Here is a 21,252-nt window from a genome sequence, read left to right on the forward strand (position 1 = left end):
GATGTTTGACCCAAAAATATTGCTTCATACTTGTTCCCTTGCTATGATGCAAGAAAAAACTCTTGCCATGTAACAAAAGGCCCCTAAACTTACTCAAAAATTGTTTTCCAACTCCTTATCCACCTCAAGACCTTTTACACCAACCAGTTTTCCTCCCAAACTTGTTTTCGTACCAACCTCATCACCTACTCAATTTCCAACCCCAAAATCTAGACTCACAGTACCACTCAAAGACTTACTCCTGAGCAAGTCCAAGTAAGGAAGGAAGCCTATCATGATACCTTTCGGTCTTGCTCCTCAAATCTCGGATTGCCTTCTCTACTTTCTCCGATTCATCAGCCAAAGCCTTTTCTTCCTCCAAGATAGCCTTTGCAGTAGGAACGACATTAGCAGTGATACCTGCTAGATCAACTTTGATGATATCAAGGCGTTTCCGTATCCAGCTCACATTGAACTTCATGATTTGCAGGTGGATACCATATTTCCCCACTTTTCAACGGTTGATTCAGAAACATCACGAATATACGTGCTTTCTATCTCTGTAATCATGAGGAGAAAACAATTTACCGTGGTAACCAAGGCAGGCGAACAATGTTGCACCAAGCTCTTGGTGGAAACATGTCCATACCTTCTTCATATATTTGTGCATAAGGGCACAAACTCCTTCTGTACTAGGAACTCACCAACAGTACGATAACTAGAAGACAAGAACTTCATATGGATGTCAAATGGCAAGCCTGCGTTAGGATACTCATAAGAGGAGATACCTAAATCGCCGTCTTCCATAGCTGCAGCAGTAGGCGTGTTTGAGCTCGAAGGAAGAGGAGTAGCAAGATCATCATCATCAACTACTATCACACATCTCCCGGCAGGATATCTCTAAAAAAAGGGGTTATCTTCTAGCCACAACATGCACATCTGTCGACTAATTGAGAAAGCATACCGGTATGACCTTCTTGACTCTGATGTTCCTGACATGGGAGTTATCACGAGACTCAAAGCTTCGCCCAGTCTGAAATAATGATGTTAACATTAAAAAAAATTAAAAAAATCTATAACTTCAAATCAATCAAGAGATAATTAAATCTTACTCTTGATGCAAGTCGTCTGCGCTTGGTTGAAGAGTCTGGCTGATTTGAAGATGATCCACTCTTGTCTGACATGGTGAAAGAAGATGAGTTTGAAAGAAGGGTCTCTACTACGAACGTTAATTCGAGAAGAAAGGATGATGATTCGATGTAACCCTATTTTCATATATATATATATGCACCATGGAAAACCTAGGAAAAAACAGTGTGAATGTTGGACAACCTCAACGGGACTTATCCGATGAATAAGGATTCCACGTCGATCGAATCGTCTTTCTGGTTGAAACCCTATCCAAAACTGAAAGAAGATCGTTTAGATATTCAAACGAAAAATGATCCTTATCCAGCAGAACAGAAGGACTTCATTTCGGTGCTCACATACATGGGCTTGGAAACGCCCAGCCTAGCTCAAGACCCTGGTCGGCCATGCTCGTTGTTGCATTTTATGATTCAGTCAACATCATCATAGCAGAAAAGGATGACTGCTAGCTTCCTCTGACTGGTGGCTCGAATCAATGCTTCAAATTCAAGTCAATTGTCGTTTTTCAGGTAACGTATATCCACTTCGTCTTATTAATTTTATTTTCGGTTGTCACCATCTAGTGCTTACCCTGCAACAATGTCAATATTATGTGCTAAGCATGGGACTTAATGTTGATGGTGGTTTTTAGTTCAAGGCTAAAACCGTAAAACTCCATATTTATGTGCCTTCGCTATGTAAAGAAGTAGATCCTTTTAAAGTTGATGAGCGCCTATGCCTCTATGCTTACATATGTAATGAGTAATTCAGTATCTTTATATACGATATTTATTTAGAATAATATTGGTGCATGTTGCAAAAATCGCAGATATTCTATGAATTTTATTTAAGCTCCTGGTTGCATTATTCATTAATGCATAGCCTGCTGAGTATCTTTTATATGCTGTGTTCTTAGCTTAACTCTCAATTCTAACATGATATGAAGATTAATTTTCACTCTTAGCTGAGTAGCATCAATCTCCTGAAGTATCATAATTAAGATGTGGATGAAGGTACCTAATCAGAAGCGCGCAAGCCGCGCTAATGAGACCAGAGCTGCGCTGCTCCCAAGAGTCAAAATTAGCAATTTTGTATTAATGTTTTGAATTCACCAAAATTGATTAATTTTGTGTCAAATTCAAAAAATTCAATTTTTTAACCTAATTTTGTCGATTTACGAAAAATTAGGTTCTTGCCCCAAAATGGAGCATGCACGATATCTTGATCCCTATTGTGATATTTGGATGGTCGACTTGCTTATCATAGAGATTAAACCTAGGAAAGCTAGGAAACTAGCTTATCATAGAGCTAGCATAAGTAAAATCCTACCAAGAATTAGAAAATAAGGAAAAAGAGGAAATCGCGACTAATTGGGACAGTAGTAAAAGGGGCACGGCGCCACTTGGCCGGTCGACTTGCCCTAACTTGCACCCTCCATGGCAGATCGGCCTTAACCCATATTGACGTTCGTGGGCCTCTCTTTCTTGTCGATCAATCATATTGATTCAAAGCTACAAGCTCCGCTTTTAATTAAAGATGGAAGTAGGTTGGTCAACGCGTTTAATTTCTTAAGAAAATAGATCTTGGCCGCCCAATCCACTCGCAAGTTGATCACGATCACACGACTTGGCCAGCTCCATTAGTTAATCTAAACCTATACAAGCTCAAAAAATATGGTGTTGTTGTGATGAAAGACCACCCATCTATTGCATCGACCAATCACATTGCTCCTAGCCTACCTGCTCCGATCCAAATCATTGGCAAAAGAAGGCTAGTCGAGCTGATCGTTTATATAAGAAATCGAATCTAGACTGTCCCAGACATTCGCGGAACGATAACGACCACATGACTTGGCCGGTCGATTCAACAAGCTTGGCTCCCTTCTGGCGCGACCGAGCAAGTTCCAGGGCCCTCTACTATTCCATCCATTCAGGTTGCTCCTAGCCTACCTTCTTTGCTCCGAATCATCGCCTAAAGTAGGTTAAACGATAACCAAAAACTGCCGCAAATCATCTCAACCATCCAACTTGGATAGCTGATTTAACCGGCTAAGATTTAATTTGGGTCGACCAATGAGGTGTCGTAATAGCTACCGGTCATCCATCTCCTATAAGGACCAATCACCTCATCCATGACCCGCTCGAACAACTCACGGCAGCTGCTCAAAGATATTCGGTCACTCTCCTTTTAAGACCGTAAAATCTATAACTAACTAGAGCAGGCTCTATACAACGATGCATTACCTGTGTCAAATATTTGAGCTGCTTGCTTAAAAACGATGCTTTGCAAGCATCGATTATAAACAGTATTTTATGAATATCGATTTCATAAATAATTTAATTATTAATTACTTAATTATTTTTTTAACCTAAAAACACCATATGCTATTTTTTAGTACTAACTCACGGCATGTCTCATTGATACGACTTGACTTGTCATTTATGACCACTTGTTTCCTTGCTTGTGCGTGACTGGTCCAAATATTTAGGTCTTACAAACAAGACCCACTCAACAACTACCATGTATAACTTGTTCCATTTTTCATATGACTTGCTTCATATTTTCTACAAAAAATTCGAGAACTCAAACATGTCACAAAACTGGGGAATGTTCGTCAGGTATTGGTATGACAGTTTACAACATGCGGCGTGCAACACGCCCATTATGAGAAAGTGTCGGGAAAGGCAGACAGTTGACAAATAAAGGATAAGTGGGTACACAACCGCCTGGTCATACCTTTATAGTAGGGCACGGTTTTACCACCTTCACACGTCTCCACTACTTCCACTTCCTATGAGATTAGGGTGTTCGACTATGACTTGATATAAATAGGTTTTCAATCTATTCAATCAACAAGGATAAATTAGTGCAAGTATCCAGAGAACACAGAGGATGTGTAGCTTACCATCTTTTGCAACAAGTTCCATTTTCTGAGATAAGTCATAAATAACCACACCTTACAAAGTCTATCTCTCTGATCTCAACACCTTCTCTACTTTCCTCCCTAAGACCAAGCCTTCTCCTTCATTTTGTGACCGACGCAAGACTTGAATGGTCATTTCTTGTTTTAGGCCAGAATTATACAGATTGATCTCTTGAATCTAAAGTACTCTTGTGAAGTACATTTGTTTAAGATCTAGACTCGTTTCTCATCGACACACCCAATTTACCATTTTCAGCAGAATCAGTTTTTACCCTGTTATAGCATTGCTCGGTCGAACTAGCAAGCGTTGTTATCTCAAGCTTTTTGTCAAGTTTAGTTGCCAAAACTATAAGTCTTGATTTCTAGTATACTTATAGCTAAGTCTCGGATTAGGATAGAAAGTGTAGTTGAGCATTAGACTTCACGACGTTCATCGATTGAAGGCGAAGAACTACTAAGGGGAGCTTGGGGAACTTCATCAACAAAAGGTATGTGGAGACTTGAACTCATCTATCACTCAAAAGTCTATCTACTCTATCTACTATTTGAGACAAAAGTCGTATAGCTACATAGACTTCAATTATACACATTTGATATTTCGAGTTGAGTTTAACTCGCTTACATATTTCTCGAAATATGTGTTGGTAAGCTTTCGCTTTAACCATATTGTGTTGCTCCGGAAGTTCTTTTATGTCAAGCATGACCAATTGAATTGATCACTTTTTTTGGTTAATTTAGTTGTGTAATTCCGATTAAATTAATTATGAGTTTTCTTGTGATTAATTTAGTTGTGCATTTCGATTGGATTAATCATGAATTCTTTTATGGATAATTCAATTGAATACTTTGGATTCAAATTCATGTTTTCATGTGATTTGATTTTGTCTAAAGAAATCCTTATTTTCTTGTGAAAGTAAGGTCGCCTTTGTTGTTCTTTCGGGAATGACATTTTATGGGGGCGAGTTCATTTTGAACTTGTGTTTAATTGCCAAATCTTTGTGTAGAGTGCGGTTGTGGAATATTAGGGGTTATCTTGTATATTTATAAACTCCTTGATGAATGCATTTATCTTTGGCTTTATGATGGCATCTAAATAAGTTGATATGGTATTCTCTTTTGGTTATGAACTATCTCTATGAAAATTTCATGAGGATCCCACTAGTTTTCGTACCTTTGCCAATTTATATTCACAAAAAGGGGGAGAATTAATGTGTAGTGTGATACTACAGATATATATGGTTTACGGATCATTATGTAAGGAGGAGTGGTTTTCATGTTGAGATGAAGTATTGACTAAGGGGGAGTGATACATATCACCGTAGTATTGTTGTCAAAGTTTTGATACAATTGGACTTTGATGCTTTGTAATAATACTATGACACCGTATAACAATGATTGAGAGCATTTTTTTCTCATTGTTATCTCTACGGATCTTCAACAACTGTGATGCTGAACTTTCAACCTTTAGGATCGTGGAGTACTTGGAAGTGACGAAGATTTCGAGTCGCGACGAAGATGCCAATGAGATCAAGCATTTGGATGAGAAGCTACAATTTTTATCTATTTTGTAATCCATATGTATTGATAGTTTTGTCGTTAAAATTGACAAAGAGGGAAATTGTTAGAGAACTTCTCCTTCGAACTCGCATGCGTTGCTATCTCAAGCATGTTTGTCAATGTTAGTGATAAAAACTATAAGTCTTGATTTCTAGCGTATTTATTGATGTCTCAGACTAGGACATAAATATTGTAGTTAAGCTTAGATTTCACAGAGTTCATCATTTGAAGACGAAGAACTTCTAAGGGGATCTTGTGGAACTTCTTCGACAAAAGGTATGTGGAGACTTGAACTCATATATCACTTGGAAAGTCTATTTCTACTATCTCCTATATTGAGACATAAGTCGTGTTAAGATATAGTTTTCTCTATACACATTTGAGATTTCGAATTGAGTATATCTCGCTTACATATTTCTCGAAATATGTGTTGGTAAGCTTTCGCTTCGACCAAGTTCATCTTATACCATGAGAAAATTGTCGAGTAACATCTTACATAGTTTGTGTGATACAATCATTTGATGTAGGCTTGGAATGTTTCGATAATGATTATTTCATGAAAATTGCTTTGATGCTAATAGTGTGTGAAGACGACTATTGTCATTATAGAAGAATGTTTCAATGATTGAAATAAAGAGTTGAGAATGTAACCATGTTTAGATATAATCATATATAGTGTGTTCGCACATTAGTGTGTAAATCCACAAACCGGGAACCAAGTGTATGCATATGTGTGTATTACAAATTGGTGAAGGAGACAAGATGAGTATGCGTACCCGTACGCATAATGGCGGAAGTTTTCGAACCGAAAATATCTGCTGAGTTTGGGAATTGCAAACTCCTAAACTAGTCCCCTTAAGTATGCGTATGCGCACGTAACTGGCGGAAGTTTTCGAACCGAAAATTTCTGCTGAGTTTGGAAACTTAACAAACTCAAATCCGGTTGCTTAAGTACGCATACCCGTACGCATACTTAAGTTGGTTACTTTGTCAAATCGGTCGGTTCATGGACTTAAACATTTAAATCATAAGGAATGCAATCTTTGCAAACCGTGGATATAATGTTCATGAGTGATTCAAGTGAATCAAACCGATTTGGTTTCAATTGTGTTTTCTATAACAATTGAACAACTCTTTAACTAGTTTCAGTTGAGTCATTTGAACTAGTTATGGTTGAGATGAATAAGGTTGATATTAGAGTAATCATATGGCTAACCTTGGTTAACTGTTTGTGAACCAACATGGTGTACACGTTTAGGTACATTACGTAAACCTAAATGAGGTTACATTTCATTTATGCGTAACAATCTAAGTTCAATCTAACAGTTGAAATATATTAGCTTGGTTGAATCAGGTTTTTCATCTAACGGTGATTATTGAATGCTTTGTTACCAAGGTAACTTGGATTGCAAACTCTGACTTTAAAACAATATAAAGGAGAACCCTAGCAACTGGGAAACCTAATCCCCACACCTCTTGTGTGTTACTAGTTGCATAATTAGAGTCGATTATCCTTTAACCTTAGGTTTCTTCTCGAGATCTTATAGGTTAACGACTTGAAGACTTCATTGGGATTGTGAAGCCAGACCCAACTATTATTTTTGTAGTTGCGTGATCTGATCTTGCTGTTTCTATCGTGTTGAGTACAATTGAAATAATTGGCTCGAGATTTTATATCTCTGATAGACAAGATAAAAAAGTAATCACAAACACCTTGGTCTCATCGTTTGTGATTCCACAATAACTTGTTTCGCTAGTCGATTAAGATTAGTGTGAGGTGATTGATAATACTAGGTTGTTCTTCGGGAATATAAGTCCGGTTTATCAATTGGTTCATGTTCACTTTGATTTATCAAAATACGGAACAAAAACTCTTGGGTATTTTTGTGGGAGATAGATTTATTCAATCCTATAGGCTTTTCTGTGTGAGACAGATTTGTCTATCAAGTCTTCGACTTTGGGTCGTAGCAACTCTTGGTTGTGGGTAAGATCAACTAAGGGAATAAAGTGTGTAGTATCCTGCTGGGATCAGAGACGTAAGGAGCGCAACTGTACCTTGAATCAGTGTGAGATTGATTAGGGTTCAACTACAGTCCAGTCCGAAGTTAATTGGTAGTAGGATAGTGTATGTAGCGGCTTAATACAATGTGGTGCTCAATCTGGACTAGGTCCCTGGGTTTTTCTGCATTTGCGGTTTCCTCGTTAACAAAATTCTGGTGTCTGTGTTATTTATTTTCCGCATTATGAAATATCACAGGTTGTGCGTTAATATCAACCAATTAGAATATCCAACCTTTGGTTGTTGATTTACATTTATTGACACTTGAACATTGGTCTTTGGTACCGTTCAAGTACTTTCTCTTATATTTAATCGGGCTCGGAGATTTCTATTTGGTGATTGCGGATTGAATTAAGAGTTAGAGATATTAAACTCTTTGATATACTTTATTCTAGATTGAGTCTGACCGTTTAGTTGATTCTCTAGAAAGTGTATTGGACCTCTCAGATTGCCAAACGAATTGTTGGGTGTGGTTGTTAGACCCCCGCATTTTCACAATGTCATAATATTATTACACGACATCAAAGTTCAATTGTATCAAAACTTTGACAATAACACTACGATGATATGTATCACTCCCCCTTAGTCATTACTTCATCTCACAATGAAAACCGCTCTCCCTTACATAATGATCAGTAAACCATATGTATATAGTGTGAACTTCAAAATAATTCTCCCCCTTTTTGTCAATATAAATTGGAAAAGGTACGAAAACTAGCGGGATCATAATGAATTTCTCAAAGAGATTATTCATGACTAAAAGAGAACATATCAACTTTGTTTCGATGATTTCACATAGTCGAAACTTAATATATTCATCAAGGAGTTTTTAAAGATACAATATAACTCCTACAATATTCCACAGTCACACTCCACACAAATATTTGGCAATTAAGCACACGTTCAATTAAGAACTCTTCCCCAGAAAATGTCATTCCCGAAAGAACAACAAGAGTGACCTTAATTTTATAAGAAAAGAAGGGTTTCTTTGGACATTAACAAATCACATGAGACATGAATTTGTATCCAGTAAACTCAATTAAATTAACCACAAGAGAATCTTAATGATTAATTTAATCGAAAATGCTCACCATAAGAAAACTTACGGAGCCATACAATACTTTCACATAGAAGTGGATCAGGGAAAGATCAATACTGCGGAATATTCAAAAGTTCATTCTATCTTTTATCAATATTTGCATAAAGACATAATAGACTTAACTTTTGACATATATTGGACAATCATAGTTCACGGACGTAAACACACATATCCCATAACATTTTTGCAATATATAAAACCAATAAAGATTAATACTGCAAAATCATCTCCAAATAACTTAGAATTTAAATAAATAAATTTAAAACGTTGCAAGATGAAAATCGTTGGCAATAGCTATGTGTAATCATAATATTTGATATTCCAAACCCTAGTTATCCTTCTTAAAACATTAGAATAAATTGTCATATGAAGTTTCCTAGAAATTCTTTGCCGTCTCCGAACTCCTTGTCGTCAACAGACATTGGAACATAAGGTTCACGAAGAAAGGAGTCAATTCCAACGAACCTTCTAGACCGATGCCGAACCAGGGCCTTCTGTATTTCAAGAGATCTTAGAACAATAGCCTTTATTTGCTGAATCTCCTCCCTTGTTTCCTTTAACTCTTCAATAACACCATAAAACTTTTGAAGATTTTGAAGGGATAGCCATTGGTTTCTTAATATTCTTCTTTTTTTCTCTTCAAAGTTGTAGAGGAAGGAGATTTATCTTTTTCCTTCATGATTGATGGCTTAACAATCATATTAACATCTTTTCCATCATAAGACATGATGCTTGGAGTCTCTATTCAAATATGGGATTATGAGAGAAATACACAAATCAATCTCTACAAGCAATCTTGTGATAAAAAGAGTTTTCAGGGAAGGAAAAATGAACGTAGGGTTACGGAACCTTTATACAGAGTAGAAAGGATTCACGTGCACAAAACTCTCAATCCTAAAAAAGGTAGAATTGTCGATTTTAACCCTCTTTTAATGATCCAACAGGGAAACCCTTTTCAATACCAAATCAATATATGAAAAGATCAACATAATTTCAAAAAAAAAATCAAAAAAAAGATTAAACAAAAATTTTCTTTTCCTAAAGCCTGCTTTGTGCTTAACTCTTGTCTCTTTGAAATCGGGCACATGAGACAAGATGCACTTTCAACACAATTAAGCTATGTTGGGGTAAACAATAATATGTACACCATACACTTCTTGTACGGAATTCTTAATACCCCTTTTCACAGAACGTTTGGACCTTGTTATTTTCTGTAGAGGTCTAACTTTTTCTTTAGAAATTAACTTCTTTGGACAAGAGTTGAGTTTACATACTTCAGATGAATTCGACTTCTGAACAAGTTTGAGCTTGTTTGTTAATCGATTTGCTCTCCGTTGAAGTTTGTTGACATATATTATTTTATATTTGTACTTGAAACACTTAGAGAGTTCATGACCCTTAAGAGTATAATATGTGTAGAGCATTGATCGGTCGAACTCGCATGCGTTGCTATCTCAAACATGTTTGTCAATGTTAGTGATCAAAACTATAAGTTTTGATTTCTAGTCTATTATAGATAAGTCTCGGACTAGGATAGAAAGTGTAGTTGAGCTCAAGGACTTCATGGTGATTCGTCATACAAGTAGAAGAACTACTCAAGGAACCGGTGGAACTTCTCGACAAAAAGGTATGCGAAGACTTGAACTTGTTTATCACTCAAAAGTCTATTTACTCTATCTCCTACTCTTTGAAACAAGAAGTCGTATGCTATGTATATAGACTTTTATTATACACATTTGGTATTTCGAGCCGAGTATACCTTGCCTATCTATATCTCGAAATATGAGTTAGTAAGCTTTTCTCTTTAACCAAGTTTATCTTTACCATGTGACGAAAGTCATGATATGTTTCAATCATCTTGAAAATTGCTTTGACGAGAAATGGTGTAACAACTGTATAACGTCCTCTAAGAATGTTTCAATGATTGAAATGAGAGTTTAAATTACATAACCAATGATGGACATAAGCATTGTTGTGGAAACACATTTATGTATAAGTACTATTCCTTGAACCAAAGTTTGCGAACTTTGTTGTTCAAGAGAACCGGAAGAATGGCGTGAGCCAAGTCTGCGAACTCAGTCCGCGAACTGCCGAAGTTCTCAAACCCGAGAATTTCTGCTGGATTTGACAAACTACTTGCGTGAAACTAAGTCCACGAACTCAGTCTCCGAACCCAGTCCTCGAACCGGCGAAGTTCTCATACCCGAGAATTTCTGCTGGAGTTTGTAAACTCTGCCCGATAACTTAAGTCCGCGAACCTAGTCTGCGAACTTGAGAAGGTTATATATCTGAAGATGATTTCTGAACTTAAACTTAAAAAGACTAAGGAATTCAGTTTGCAAACCGTGGCTATAAAATTTCATGAACCGATTCAAGTGAATCAAATCATCTTTGCTTCAATTGTGTCTTGTATAGTACATGAGATTTCCTTGCAATTGAACAACTCTCTAACTAGTTCATTGAAGTTATTTGAACTAGTTATGGTGAAGAAGAACGTGGTTGATATGAAATGCTCATATGGATAACCTTTGTTTAACTATTGTTGAACCAACAAGTGCATACATTTGGGTACGGTTAACAAACCTAGAAGCGTGAATTGTCAAGTGTGTGTAACAAGCTAAGTTTTCTATCTAACGGTTGAGAAATATTAGCTTGAATCTAAATCAGGTTTTCATCTAACGGTGGATATTGATTGTTTTGTAACCAAGGTAACTTAATTGCAAACCCTGATTTGAAAGACTATATAAGGGGAACTCTAGTATCTGTACAAAACTAATACCCACACCTCACGTGTGATACTAGTTTGCATACTAGAGTCGGTTCTCCTTTAACCTTTGGTTTTCTTCTTTTAAAACCAGGTTAACGACTTAAAGACTTCATTGGGATTGTGAAGCCAGACCGATACTACTTTTATCGTAGTTGTGTGATCTGATCTTGCATCTTCTATCGTACGAGTACAGTCAGATTGATTGGCTTGAGATTGATATTTCTGATAGGCAAGATATAAAAAGTAATCACAAACATCTTCATCTCATTGTTTGTGATTCTGTAACATCTTGTTTCGCTACCATACGATTAAGATTGTTGTGAGGTGATTGATAACTTTAGGTTGTTCTTCAGGAATATAAGACCGGATTATCAATTGGTTCCTGTTCACCTTGATTATTATCAAAAGACGGAACAAAACCTTTAGGGTTTATCTGTGGGAGACAGATTGATCTTTTGATAGACTTGTCTGTGTGAGACAGATTTGTTTATTATTAAGTCTTCGACTTTGGGTCATAACAACTCTTAGTTTTGGGTGATATCAGCTAAGGGAATCAAGTGCGCAGTATCCTGCTGGGATCAGAGGCGTAGGGAGTACAACTGTACCTTGGATCAGTGGGAGACTGATTGGGGCTTAACTACAGTCCAGTGCGAAGTTATCTTGGAGTAGGATAGTGTTTTTAGCGGCTTAATACAGTGTGTGTTCAATCTGGACTAGGTCCCGGGGTTTTTCTGCATTTGCGGTTTCCTCGTTAACAAAATTTCCGGTGTCTGTGTTATTTCAATTTCCGCATTATATTGTTTTATCTTTATAATTGAAATAATACAGGTTTTGCTTTTAGATTATCAATTAGAATAATCCAACCTTTGGTTGTTGATTGTCATTGATTGATCCTTGGATATTGGTTTTTGGTACCATCCAAGTTATTCCTTGTATTTGATTAGAACTCGCAGTTCCTGCTTGAGTAAATCAAATCAAGAGAGAGATATAAACTCGTTGATATACTTTTAATTGATTGAGTCTTGTTGATTCTCTTAAAAGTATATTTGAGTTTGTCCATACATATTGCTAAGCGAAATATTGGGTGGTGTTGTTAGACCCCCGCTTTTTCAATATGAACATGTCAATGTGGTGGACAGTTCAGACACCATAGCTGAGCATGCTGCTAAACAAATTGAGGTACCTGAAACATATGAGATAGAATTTTCAGTAGACAGAGAAAATCCATTGTATCATCCAAAGTGGTTGAAGAAGTTTCTCTAGGAAGAATATCAAGATTGATATACGTATTGCTAAAACTATCAAAATCAATATTTTTACCAAGGAGTGCAACACTTTACTTTTCATCTTCATTTGAATCATAGTGATCAGACATTTCATCAAGACCTTTGTTCCCAGTGTATTTTCTACGATTTAGACACTCATTAGCAAAATGACCAAAACCTTTACACTTGAAGAACTGTGGCATATCCTCATCATCAGTATCGACAGTGTCCCTATTTTTAGGAGGGGCACGGTCATGAGGTTTGACTGATAATCTGGGTTTATCTCTGATGAAACGTTTACTTCTCTTCAAAAGAAGATCTCCAAACTGTCTTGTGATCAGTGAGTTGAGTTGTCAAGATCTTAATATGATGAATCAGTCTCAATAGGATCAACAACAGAGTTGCCAACACTTTTACTTTTGTCAAGTAATTTAGTGTTCTTTGTGCTTTGAAAGCAATATCCTCTCCATATTTGGATGTATGCTCATGATCAAAGATCGTTAACTTCCCAACAAGAGTATTTCTGGAAAGTGTATCAAGGTTATTTTCTTCATCAATGATGGCATGTTTCTTAGAATCGTATCTAGATGGTAGCGATTTGAGAATTTTCATCACAATGTCCTTTTGAGGAATAGTCTTACCCAGTACAAAAGATGCATTAACAATTTCAGACACTTTGTGATTAAACTCATCAAATGAATCTTCATCAGCCATACAAAGGTTTTCGCAATCAAAATTTAGGTTTTGAAGCTTAGCATCATTTTCAAAGGTATTCCCTTCGAATACAGTTTCTAAGATATCCCAAGCATCTTTAGACCGAGTGCACGTAGTCACGTGTGTTGAAGATCGGGGGTAATGGCATGTATGATATCATTTAAGCCGTCAGAATTTTCCTTTGTGGCGAGAATCTCGTCGATCTCATATCTACCAATATCCTTTGCAGCAGTTACACCGTATATTGTAACCATTACAGGACTATAGCCATTAAAAACATAAACCCATGACTAAAAATCCCGTGCTTGGAGAAAGGCACGCATAACAATTTTCCACTATAAGTAATTCGAGCCGTCGAATACCGGCGGTAGGTTTATAGAGATAACGCTTCTGTCCATAGAGTCAGATTGCTACAAACACAAACTTATGAGGTCTTAAACGTGTTTGCCTGCTCTGATACCAATTGAAAAAGCGGGGGCACAACAACCACACCCAATATTTTGTTAGGCAATCTGTATGAACTAATTCCAATATAATTCCAAGAGAATCAACTAGACAACCAGACTCAATCAATGAAAATATACCAAGAGTTATATATATGTTTCTCAATGTTATCACCAAATCAAACAGATAGAAATCCGCGAGCCTGATTATTTTGAGAAACAACTTGAACAACACCAAAGACCAACGTTCAAGTGTCTATCAATTTCAATCAACAAACAAAGGTTGGATTTACCAATTGATTGAAATACGCACAACCTGTGGTATTTCAATTATATAAACAAATATAATACGGAAAAGAAATAACACAGACACCAGAAGTTTTGTTAACGAGGAAACCGCAAATGCATAAAAATACGGGGACTTAGTCCAGATTTGAACACCACACTGTATTAAGCCGCTACAGACTCTAGCCTACAATTTAACTTCAGAATGGAATGTAGTTGAGCCTAACCAATCTCACAATGATTAAGGTACAATCGCGTTTCTTACGCCTCTGAATCCCAATAGAACTCGACGCACTTGATTCCCTTAGCTGATCTCACCCATAACTAAGAGTTGCTACGACCCAAAATCGAAGAATTTATAAACAAATTTGTCTCCCACAAAAAAGTCTATTCTGATAGATAAATCTGTCTCCCACAGAAATACCTACGAAGTTTTTTGTTCCGTCTTTTGATAAATCAAGGTGAACAGAAACCAATTGATAACTCGGTCTTATATTCCCGAAGAACATCCTAGAAATATCAGTCACCTCAAAAAAACTTAACTATATGGTAGCAGAACAAGTTATTGTGGAATCACAAAGAATGAGACGAAGAGCTTTGTGATTACTTTTTATATCTTACCTATCGAAGATTTTTCTCGAGCAAATATTATAGAAGATAGTACTCAATAAGATAGAACAAGTAAGATCATAACACGCAACTACAGAGAAAATAGTTGGGTCTGGCTTCAGAATACCAATAAAGTCTTTAAGTCGTTAACCAATAATGGTTTTAGGAAAAATCTAGGTTAAAGTAGAATCGACTCTAGTCGCAACTAGTATCACACAGGAGGTGTGGGGATTAGGTTTTCCAGTTGCTAGAGTTGTCCCTTGTATAGTCTTCAAATCAGGATTTGATAACTTTGTAACAAAGCAATCAATATTCACCGCAAGATGAAAACCTGATTTAAGATTCAAGCTAATATCTTTCCACCGTTCGATGGTCTTAGATTGTTACACACAAATGAAATACACTTTCATTAGATATGGGTAACCGTACCTAAACGTGTATATTGAGTTGGCTCAATAACATTTAACCGAAGTTAGCCATATGAACACTTTTGTGTTAACCATGTTCATCTTAACACTTCTAGATCAAATGGTAATCGAATGAATCTAATTGTGTTACTCATAGAGTTGTTCAGTTGTTTATATTCTCATATAAGTATACAAGACACAATTGAAACAAAATCTTTGATTCACATGAATCAATTCATGAGCATTTAGACATGGTTTGCAAGTATTGCATTCCTTAATATATAAATGTATTTGTTCATGAGTATGAAATCATACTTAACCGATTTTATAACTTAACCACATAAGTTTGCAAATGGGTACGCAAACCTAAGTTCCGGACTTGATCTTTTTTGATAGTTCGCAAACGGGTACGCATACTGTTGTTCCTGACCGAATTTAGGTGAACAGTTTGCAAACGGGTATGCAAACTTAGTTCCCAGACTTTAACAGTTAAAACCGTTCGCATATGGGTATGCATACTTGGCTCCCGGACATGAATTATTCTTACAACAGTTTACATACAGGTATGCATACTGTGTTATATCCAGACAATGGTTAATTGTTCTAAACTCCCATTTCAATCATTGAGACATTATTAGAAGATGACAATAGCTACCTCACACAAATTATTAGCTTCTAAGCAATTTTCAAGTGATCTAATGATCAATACGAAACATTCCGAGTCTACATCAAATGACTGTCTCACACAAATCATGTAAGATGTTACAAGGCGATTTTCACATGATCATCTTTTACCATTTCCCAATATGATAGACATATTGTTTGTCATTAATTGCTTCATTTTTCAAATACCCTTCCCTATTATTTTTTTCTTGAGATCTGTTCATGTCAACAGGAATGATGAAATCTTCTAAGTTGCTTGTTCTTTACAAAACTACTTTCTCCTTGAAGTACCCCCATACCCGTTTTGAAAGTAGATTTTGTTCGCAGACTTCAAGTTTTTTATTCTAAGTCCTCACTTGTTTCTTGGTCTGCAAACTTTATCCCAAGATATCCAAACCAATTTGATCTTGTCATCCTTTGTCCCCCAAATAAATCTTCTCATAATACCAACCATCTTATTTTTTACCCGAGTTAGTAAAATGAGTAGAGACATGTAATATGTTGATCATGTAGATAATGTACTATAAACAAGAGTTAATATGCCAGCTTTATTTAAGTATTTAGTCTTCCATTGTGCTAACTTCACCTCAATTCTCTATGTATGGATTCCCAAATTGAAAATGGTCTTGGGGTAACACCAAGAGGAGTAGTTGATTAGTTACTTTTTAGTCCTACAACCCAATTTTTTATAAAGCACACTAATTATTTGGTTCACCCCATACTGATTATCGTGCTTTTTACTAGCTTTAATTTGAGACCAATTAGAACTTCAAATAACACCAATAAAACCATTAAGGATCTTACTTCCTTGATGTCTTCATTTAAGAAGAAAACCGTATTGTCCGTAAATTACATATGAGAGATAAGAACACTATTGTGAGATAATCTGAAATCTTCAATCTTCCCTCTACCCGAAGTTTGATGTATTAGTTTAGTGAGGATTCCAGCCATAATGAGAAAAATAAATGCGTAGAGCGTGTCTCCTTGTCGTAGTCCTTTTGAAGCGTTGGATTATTGTGAAGTATTACCATTTAATAGGAAAGATAGATGTCAACAAGATACATACCATTATACCCAGTTCCTCCATTTTCTTCCAGACACATGCCTTTCTAATATTTTAAAGAGTGGAACCCATCAAATATTGTCGAAAGCCTTCTCCATGTCTATTTTGCAAAGGATACCAGATTCGTAGAGCTTGAGTCTAGCATATGTGCATTCACTTGCTACCAATACACCATCTAAAATTCGTTTTTCTTTAACAAAAACACTTTGAAAATCACAACTGAGTTTCTTCAACAAAAACACTTTGAATCCCGTCAAACTACTCACCATCTTCTTAATTTTGTATTTGATATTCTAATTTATAAACATAGATAGGCGAAATCCCAATCTCAACAAGAATTTGATTCTCAAAACGTAATTCATAATTACTGAAGAAAAAAGAGAATGGACGAACGGTTATGAGATGATCTCCTGTGGGCGCTTGGCTGCTCGCTTACCTCGTGGCCGCTTGGCCAACTATTTGTCTCTTTTCCTAGGTTTTACGGATTGTCATCGGTGTGGCTTGTTTATATTAAAAAAGAATCAATGTGGCTTGCTAAAAGAAAGAAGGCTATTATTGGGGCGTCACACTCCAATAGAGGGGCTTCACTTGGATTCTTAGAGTCCAAAAAAGAGGTTATGGGATATCCTAACACAAAAAAAAAAAATCTAGATTACCCTTGAACTAAAATAAAAACTTAAAAACCTAATTTTTTTCTATTCTAATTCACAAAAAACTGCTCCTCTTCCTTCTCATCTTTCTTCTCTTCTCCTCAACAACAACCCATGGCGTATGTTAGGTAATAATCGAACAAACCCATCTTTGTTTATTCTTTTTTGTGCTTAAAATAGGTTAGATTGAATGAAATCGAAGTAAAATTAGGGTTTCAGTTAGTTTCAGTTTCTATTCTGCTAGTGTTACGTCTAGGTTCGCCAACCGTAATTTGAGTTTCTGAAGAACTTACGTCAAGGTTTGGATGAATTCAAACCTTAGAATTAGTTTGTGTGTTGGTTTACGTCCAGGTTACTCTTAATTCCAACCGTAGAAATTGAAATTACGTCCAGGTTTCTCTTAATTCCAAATGTAGAAAATAAATTTACGTCCAGGTTTATCTTATAGGCTAACCTAGACGTAATTCTTCCTGAATATTTTTAGAAGAAACTTCATATTGGATTGCGCTAGGTTCGTTGAGTAATTGTTCCAGACGTAAGCTTATACGTCTAGGTTCGTGAAGTAATTTTTCCAGACGTAATCTTCTAAGTTTAGGTTCGTGAAATTTTTTTCCAGGCATATGCTCATACGTCTAGGTTTTTGAAGTGTTTTCCAGACTAAAACAAAATTACGGTTGGCAACGAAGCTCAACCCAACCGTAATTTTCAATGCAAGTTGAAAAATCTGAAACTTTTTACGTACTTAAGCAAGTTTTGAGAGAAATTGAACCCATGGAAGATAGTTTAGAGGTGTACCTGTTGATTTTCAACCATTGGTTCTTCACTTTGTTGACTCATTTCTTCAATTGGTTGACATTCATCATCACTTTGTGTTAAACCCTCTCTACCCTTTAACAAATCAATCATCTCTTGGTCTCCAACATGAGATATGTAAAACTTGTTCTCTCTATCATACAAAGATTTTTTGGTTAAACTTTAACATAGAAGTCACTAACAAGCTGGTTAGGACAAGATTAGGAAATTGATGTAATCCTAAGGGAATTAGAAGTCATCTAGTTCTAAGAAAAGGAAAGACATGTAATAAGGTAATAGGACTAGGAAAAGGAATTCATAGTTCTATATATATATGATCACCAAAGTTATGGTTGATCATATGAGCAATATTAGAGCTTTGTGTTTAGTTTTGAGAGATTTTCTAAACAAAACTAGTGACAAAACCCCTAGGTGAACAAACTAGTGATAAGAAAAAACCGGTCATATTATTTCTACCAAATAAAAACCGTTTCAAATAAAATTGGGACAAAAACCCCAAGCCAAATAATAGTGTGTAAATTTAGTTTTTGTTACTTTAGAAAAAGACAAACATGCCCTTGACCTTTTCTTCTTCTTCTCTGATTTCTTTTTTCTTCTTTCTTCCGTCTCCTTCTCCCACCACCATCATCACCAGCAGCAACAATGGATCTCCACGAAGACCAACAATAACTTTATTCTCCCCCGACACACCACTTCACGTCCGTATCTCACCACTACCACCACCCTCCTCCGCCTCCTTCAATTCCTTCACCACCAACACCATTTCCACCACCGTAAACATCACCACCCCCAAATCCTCTTCATGTCACATCAACCATAATCAAAACCCTAACCATAGTTTCATTTTAAAAATCAGAAGGATACACAGGTGGATCTGGTGATGTTTTGATGATTCTGTAAGATCGGATGAAGAAATTGGTGAAATTAGGGTTGCAACTGTAATTACAATTGAAGAACAAGAAGAACATATATGGGTTGGTGACGAATTGATTCTGCTGCTGATGAGTACAATTGAAGCAGGAGAAAATTGAAGATGAAATTGAGTCCGATCTTGAGAGAGGATGGAAGGAACTATTGAGTTCTGAACCGAGAAATTCAAGGGATTGAGAAGATGTTTCTGTTGCTGTGGATATCAGAGAAGAAATCAGAAAATGAAAAGGAGAAAATGGGTTTGTTAAATATGGGTATTCGATTCGAAGAGTTTGTGAAGATTTAGAAGATAGGTTTAACTTGGATTTGATTTCCAGTTGAACAAGGGAAGTTTTGGTTCGATTCAGAGAAGATGGGGTCGTATTAGGGTTTCCTTGAACTGAGATTTGAAACTGGAAATGCTGCAATTGAGAAGAATTGTAGATGGGTTTGATTTGTTTATGCTGTTGCTTTTGAGAACAATACATGGAGATAACAGTGGCGACAGTAAGCTGAAGATAATGTTGCTAATGATGGCGGAGACTGAAGCTAGAAACTGAGATGAAGTGATGGTTATGAGCTACAGGGAATAGAAGGTTTGCAAATTGTGTAACTGATGCTGAACTGAAGTAGCAGAATGAATGAAGTCACAGATGAACTAGAGTTACTGATGGAACTGCAAGAAGGAGGAGTTGTGCTTTGAAAGGCCTGAACCTAGATGTATGTTAGGATAGATAAAAATTACAGGATCTAATGGGTTTTGAACTGCAAAGAGAACTGCAGCTGAAATGAACCAGTGATGTTACAGAGATGATGGCTGGGCATATAACAAGAATTGGCAGATGATGGTGGTGTTGAATCTGTGACTGAGGTGGGGCAATTGTGAAGTTGCAGGTACAGCTCAAGGAGGAGATGTTATGCTTGCATTTAACTGGATATGTTCGATGCTCAAGTGCAGGTAGTTGGAGTTGCTGCTACAGGTGGTTGAATTGAAACTGAAGTTGTTGCTGATGGAGTTTGAAATGGAGGTAGTGCTACATTAGACGAGCAGTCGAACTGAATTAAAGAAGTGTGGTTGCAGAATGGATGTAATGGAAGTTAGTATGTGCAGAATTTGGAGGCCGGGATAGTCTGTCATGTTGTTGTTGTTTAAAAGGGATTGCGAGATAGAAAGAAGTGCAGGCCGGAAGTTCAATTGCAGTTTCTGGTGGAGAGTTTAATGGAAGCATCGCAGGTGGTTTTGTTTGTGGCAGGAGATGTAAAGTTGCAAGAATTGAACTACATGACCTGGCTGCAGTTGCAATGGAACTGGAGTTGGTGACAGTTGTAGAAGCTACAACTATGGAGTAATGGTTTCAGTCAGTTGAGTTAACTGAAGCTGTAATGAGTGGAACTTGTGTGTTTGCAGTGAAGCCAAGGATGAGATTGAAGTGAATCTGTATTGTAGGTGCAATGAAGTGCTGCAATACAATGAGAAATTGCCTGTAAGGCTAGATGGAAAGATATACCAGGTGAAGCTGAGTAATGTGTCTTGAGACATAACTGGTGGTATTGCTGTTGATGCGCAGAAACCAATTATGATTTCATCTTATTTATGATGAAACCAAAATCGGTTCCATCGTATTTCAACAATGTATTTCTATCCATGAAGATGTATAATACCTCTTAAAAATATTCTTGCAGGTGATTTCTCACGAAACCAAGATGAAACCAAAATCGGTTTCATCGTATTTATGATGAAACGAAAATCGGTTTCATCATATTTTTGGGAGGTGGTGATGGTGGGCGGTCGTGGTGCTGGTTTTGGTCGGCGGTGGTCGACAGTGGTGGTGCTGGATGGTAGGGTGGCTGGTATTGGTGATGCAATTACGTAGTATCGGTGGTGGTGGTGGTAGTGGTCGGAGGTGGTGGTGGTGGTG

The sequence above is a fragment of the Papaver somniferum genome, chromosome 8, assembly GCF_003573695.1.
Source record: "Papaver somniferum cultivar HN1 chromosome 8, ASM357369v1, whole genome shotgun sequence".
Taxonomy (NCBI): Eukaryota; Viridiplantae; Streptophyta; class Magnoliopsida; order Ranunculales; family Papaveraceae; genus Papaver; species Papaver somniferum.